The following is a 7000-nucleotide window of genomic DNA, read 5'->3' as shown; positions in this document are numbered from 1 at the left end:
ATCACTATGAAACACGACACCTTGTAGAGTCCATTAAAAATCAATTAACAACAAAAAAAATGCTCTCTCTCTCTTTCTCGGCCATTTACACATAATGCCCCATAATGACAAAGTGAAAACATGTTTTTAGAAATGGTTGCAAATTATTTAAAAAGAAATACAGAAATATCTAATTCACATAAGTATTGACACCCCTGAGTCAATACTTTGTAGAAACACCTTTGGCAGCGATCACAGTTGTAAGTCTTTCTGGGTAAGTTTCTAACATCTTTCCATACCTGGATTGTGCAACATTTCCCTATTACTATTTTCACAGTTCTTCAAGCTCTATCCAATTGGTTGTTGATCATTGCTAGATAACCATTTTCAGGTCTTGCCATAGATTTTGAGGTAGATTTAAGTCAAAAGTGCAACTTGCATACTCATGAACATTCACTGTCTTCTTGTAAGCAATTCCAGTCTAGACTTGGCATTCTGCTGAAAGGTGAATTCATCTCATCTCCCAATGTCTGGTGGAAAGCAGACTGAACCAGGTTTTCCTCTAGGATTTTGCCTGTACTTAGCTCCATTTAGTTTATTTTTTACCCTGAAAACCTCCCCAGTCCTTAACGATTACAAGCGTACCCATAACATGATGCAGCCACAATTATGCTTGAAAATATGGAGAGTGGTACTCAGTAATGTGTTGTATTGTATTTTCCCCAAAGCATAACACTTTGCATTCAGGACATAAGGTTAATTGCTTTGCCACATTTTCTGCAGTATTACACTTGTTGCAAACAGGATGCATGTTTAGGAATATTCTGTACATGCTTCCTTCTTTTCACTCTGTCAATTAGGTTAGTATTGTGGAGTAACTACAATGTTGTTTGTCCATCCTCAGTTTTCTCCTATCACAGCCATTAATCTCTGTAACTGTTTTAAAGTCACCATTTGCCTCATGGTGAAATCCCTGAGTGGTTTCCTTCCTCTCCGGAAACTGAGTTAGGAATCAGCACCTGTATCTTTATAGTTACCGGGTGTATTGATACAGCATCCTAAGTGTAATTAATAACTTCACCATGCTCAAAAGGGATATTCAATATCTGCTTTTTTTATTAGTACTAATCTACCAATAGGTGATCTTCTTTGTGAGGCATTAGAAAACCTCCCTGGTCTTTGTGGTTGAATCTGTGTTTGAAATTCACTGCTCGACTGAGGGACCTTACAGATAATTGTATGTGTGGGTTACAGAGTCCATGCAATTATGCGACTTGCTAAGCAAATGTTTACTCCTTAACTTATTTAGGCTTGCCATAACAAAGGGGCTGAATAACTGCAACTCGGCCTGACACCCTAGACCCACTTCAATTTGCTTACTGCCCCAATAGATGCAATCGCCATCGCACTGCCCTATCCCATCTGGACAAGAGGAATACCTATGTAAGAATGCTGTTCATTGACTATATCTCAGCATTCAACACTACAGTACCCCCCAAGCTCATCATTAAGCTAGAGGTCCTGGGTCTCGACCCCGCCCTGTGCAACTGGGTCCTGGACTTCCTGACGGGTCGCCCCAAGGTGGTGAAGATGGGAAACAACACCTCCACTTCGTTGATCCTCAACACTGGGACCCCGCAAGGGTGCGTGCTCAGCCCCCTCCTGTACTCCCTGTTCACCCATGACTGTGTGGCTATGCACACCTCCAACTCAATCATCAAGTTTGCAGACGACACAACAGTAGTAGGCCTGATTACCAACAATGATGAAACAGCCTACAGGGAGGAGTTGAGAGCCCTGGGAGTGTGGTGCCAGGAAAATAACCTCTCACCCAACATCAACAAAACAAAGGATCATGGACTTCAGGAAACAGCAGAGGGAGCACCCCTCTTTCCACATCGATGGGACCACGGCAGAGAAGGTGGAAAGCTTCAAGTTCCTCAGCGTACACATCACTGACAAACTGAAATGGTCCACCCACACAGACAGTGTGGTGAAGAAGGCGTAAAAGCGCCTCTTCAACCTCAGGAGGCTGAAGAAATTTGGCTTGGCACCTAAAACCCTCACACACTTTTACAGGCACACGATTGAGAGCATCCTGTCGGGCTGTATCACCGCCTGGTACGGAAACTGCACCGCCCGGAACCGCAGGGCTCTCCTGAGGGTGGTGCGGTCTGCCCAACTGATCACCGGGGTCAAACTACCTGCCCTCCAGGACACCTACAGCACCCGATGTCACAGGAAGGCCAAAAAGATCATCAAGGACAACAACCACCCGAGCCACTGCCTGTTCACCCCGCTATCATGCAGAAGGTGAGGTCAGTACAGGTGCATCAAAGCTGGGACCAAGAGACTGAAAAACAGTTTCTATCTCAAGTCCATCAGACTGTTAAATAGCCATCACTAGCACATTAGAGGCTGCTACCCTATATACATAGACTTGAAATCACTGGCCACTTTAATAATGGAACACCAGCCACTTTTAATAATGTTTACATATTTTGCATTACTCATCTCATATGTATTTACTGTATTCTATACTATTCTACTGTATCTTAGTCCATGCCGCTCTGATATTGCTCGTCAAAATATTTATATATTCTTAATTCCATTCCTTTACTTTAGATTGTGTGTATTGTTAGATATTACTGCCCTGTTAGAGCTAGAAACACAAGCATTTTGCTACACCCGCGATAACATCTGCTAAACACGTGTTTGTGACAAATACAATTAGATTTAATTTGAATAGTTATTGACTCAAGACATTTCAGATAATTAATTTCTAAAAATGTCTAAAAAAACATAATTTCATTGATATTATGTGGTAAGTGACAAACACATCTCAATTTAATACATTTAAATTAATCTGTAACAACAAAATGTGCAAAAAGTCAGTGGGTGTGTACTTTCTGTAGGCACTGTATCACTGATTGTCTGCCTTGTAGGATAATGTGCTTTACAGCTCTGACCTTTGAACAGGATCAGGTGATTTCTGATTTAGACTATCAGGTGCCTTTTTATCACATATACTTGCTGATAAGCGAAGGACAATAGAGTTGGCCAGGAAAAACCTAGACACTTTTAAAGAAGTTAGATTTACTGCCCGTTCACTGTGTTCAGTCATGAACCAAAACTGTGATAAATAATAACTAGTAGCTTGTTTAAAAAAATTGTGACAGGTACAGAAATGTAAACTACAAATGAACAAAATAAGAGGTTTATGACATAACAAAACTGGTTTGCATGATCAAGCCTTGCCTGAGAACTAAATTATAATTATATCTCCCAAACCAGGGGTCACGACTCCATGTGGGGTCAACTGATAAAAAGAGCTTCTCAAAGTCAGGGGGTGTGGTCAACAGTTCACACCTCTTATACAGTACCAGTCAAAAGTTTGGACAAACGTACTCATTCCAGTGTTTTTCTTTATTTTTACTCATTTCTACATTTTAGAATAATAGTGGAGACATCAAAACTTTGAAATAACACATATGGAATCATGTAGTAAGAAAAAAAGTGTTAATGAAATCAAAATATATTTTATATTTGAGATTCTTGAAAGTAGCCACCCTTTACCTTGATGACAGCTTTGCACACTCTTGGCATTCTCTCAACCAGCTTCATGAGGAATGATTTTCCAACCAAAGGCTTTGATTGGTTCTGAGTTCTAAACTTGAAAATATGAAGTATCCTTATTCATGTCACTAAGGGAGAGAGGGGAATGTAGAATCAAATCAAATCAAATCAAATGTATTTATATAGCCCTTCTTACATCAGCTGATATCTCAAAGTGCTGTACAGAAACCCAGCCTAAAACCCCAAACAGCAAGCAATGCAGGTGTAGAAGCACAAGAACATTTACATTCCGTCAGAATATTTTATTGTTAGACATCAGGGATCCTATGGGGAGGAGTGAGGAATTTGGGGCCGAGGTCAGGTCAGATGAAGTGAGGAAGAACAGATATCACAAAGGTTATGTCTAGCAACAGAGATGTATTGGCTGTTCAGATGTGTTGGAGACTCGGCAAGGGAGAAATGGTTAAATACCAGTACTTGTGTTAATATGTTCTTTGTCTTATGCAGCTGTATGTGGGTGTCACGGCTGTCGAAAGGAGCAGACCAAAGTGCAGCGTGGTTGTAGTTCCACATTTTATTAAATCCCTGAAACTTTGCAATACATAAATAACTGAATCGACAAAACAACAAACCGTGACGCAGCGAGAAACAAACACTACTCAAAATATATATCACCCACAAAACCCAGGAAGAAAAACCCCTACTTAAATATGATCTCCAATTAGAGACAACGAGGACCAGCTGCCTCCAATTGGAGATCATCCCAAACAAGCCAACATAGAAATACAAAAACTAGAACCTAAGAACATTGAAATAGAAAAACACAAAACACCCCCTGTCAGGCCCTGACCTACTCTACCAAAGAAAATAATATCTTACTATGGTCAGGACGTGACAGTAAACCTGGTTTGAGCTTTACTAAGCATCCGTGAGTTTTTTCCTCTGTTTATTTAGAACTTAACAGCTTCTATCTATGTAATTGTCTGCATCATTTCCAATCCCTCATATATTATATAGCTCATCTCAATACTTCACCTCTTCGGGCAAATAGTACCCTAGACTGTCCTGATCATCTTGTTGAGAGTTTCAGATAATTCCTCCATCCCAGCAGAAATGTCCCATCCACATAGTAGGATTTTATATGTCCAGATAGACCAGTTTATTTTACCATTGCTATAGTCAAGTCTGTGGGTTATGGAATTTCAATATAGATGTTTCCATTTTAGTAATCAACTTAGCTAGCTAGTAAAAGTAACTTGTTTTTTGTCTTTGTGATGGGCGGACAGAAAACCCAGAGACAACACTCGGGTCTGCAGCTGCCATTTTCCAGTGGGGAAATTTACCAGGAAAGGTAACTCATCTACCATGGCAGAGAGGAAGATCCAGACTGTTGATTGGGAAACAAGAACAAACAATGAGGCATGAGGATTGGTTGTTGAGGGACCATTTGTCACATTGTCCAAGGTGGGTTTGTGTTATGACAAACAGTACATTTTCTGTCCAGATAAAGATGTTGATACAGCACTGACCAAATGGCTCTTTGTTTTCCAGTCCAACATGAGTGCATCCCTCAGACCATCCGGTGAATGGAAATCCTGAGTCAGTCTGATCCAGTTGTGGAGACTACAGCACATCAAGCCTGTGGATGAACAGGTCAGCAACTCAAAATACGATCCAATATTGTGTAAAACATTGATTTGTAAATGCATAGGCATTTAGATTTTTCAGACATGAGGCGTGACATGCCTAACATCAGGCTCACCCCACGAGAAGCAGTGCATGATCAACGTCACCTTCAGCAAGGAGCTGTGATGGATGTGATGTCTCTCCCATCCTTAAGCCGGGTGTACACTACACGATTTTGGCCCCGATTTAGCTGTCCCAGACAAGTTTGAGGTTGGAGATAAAATCCCCATGTCGTTACCTACAAAGGGGCGAGAGGCCATCGCCGACATTCGTTTAATGTGAGAGGGTCAGAGACGCAATCTGAGGGCTAACGATCTCATCTTTGAGAAGTCCCAGACGTCCCGATATTTTACAAACATGTCGGCACAAAATCTGCAATGCTCTTGTAGTGTGTGATGTGCAACGACAAGTTTTGAGAACGGTGATCAGCAATAGCCAATGAGAGCTCACCAAGTGATTCATTTTGTAGTGTGTGACCCCAGTCTGTGCCACATCATTTAGTGTGCACACCACTACATTGGCAAGACAAAGAAACTACGGGAAAGACAGTCCTTTAATGTGAGAGGCTCAGCGATGTTAGAATTCTGAAAGTTGTGTAGAGTACACCTGGCTTTAGATGTATATTCTCTCTTGTTAAGCAGTCCAGATGATTTGTGTAGGTTGTGTCCTATCCAACTCTACTTGGTAGAGTAAGATGGCACCGACAGACATGGCAGCTCTGCTTCTAGCTCCTATGCAACTTTGCAATATATATATGTTTTTGTGTTATTTCTTTCATTATTAGTCCAGAACGTTTTTGTGTTATTGCATACAGGCAGAAAACATTTTGGAAATCACAGCAACGGTAACTCACCAGCTTTCCAATCAGGAATACAACTTTCCCGAATTGGATCCAAGACGCCGCAGTGGAGAAGAGGTATTCGTAGTGGACTTCTAGTCAGACTCAGGAGGTGTGCACACCATCCACCGCTTCCGAGTATATTACTCGCTAATGTTCAGACCCTGGACAATAAAGTAGACGAGCTCAGGGCGAGGTTCTCCTTCCAGAGAGACATCATGGACTGTAATTGAAAAAAAATATAACCTTTATTTAACTTGGCGAGTCAGTTAAGAACAAATTCTTATTTACAATGACAACCTACCAGGGAACAGTGGGTTAACTGCCTTGTTCAGGGGCAGAACGACAGATTTTTTACCTTGTCAGCTCGGGATTCGTTACAGCAACCTTTCGGTTACTGGCCCAACGCTCTAACCACTAGGCTACCTGCCGCCCCCAGAACATACTCTGTTTCACGGAATCATGGCTCTCTCCGGACATACCGTCCTTGTCCATACAGCCAGCTGGGTTCTCAATACATCGCACAAACAGGAATAAAGAACTCTCCGGGAAGAAGAAAGGCGGAGGTGTATGTTTCATGATTAACTACTCATGGGGTGATTGTGATAATGTACAGGAACTCAAGTCCTTTTATTCACCCGACCTAGAATACCGCAATCAAATGCCGACCATATTACCTCCCAATTGAATTCTCTTCAGTTATAATCACAACCGTGTATATTCCCCCCCTGAAGCCGATACCATGACGGCCCTCAAGGAACTACACTTGATTTTGTGCAAACTGGAAACCACATATCCCGAGGCTGCAATTATTGTAGCTGGGGACTTTAACTAAGTAAATTTGAGGAAAACGCTACCGATGTTCTATGAACACATTATCTGTAGTTCTCACACTTCAAAATCTCTCAACCATTGTTACTC

Source organism: Salmo trutta, chromosome 7, assembly GCF_901001165.1.
Source record: "Salmo trutta chromosome 7, fSalTru1.1, whole genome shotgun sequence".
Classification (NCBI taxonomy): Eukaryota; Metazoa; Chordata; class Actinopteri; order Salmoniformes; family Salmonidae; genus Salmo; species Salmo trutta.
The sequence above is the reverse complement of the archived record's forward strand: the minus strand, read 5'-3'. Positions refer to the sequence as shown.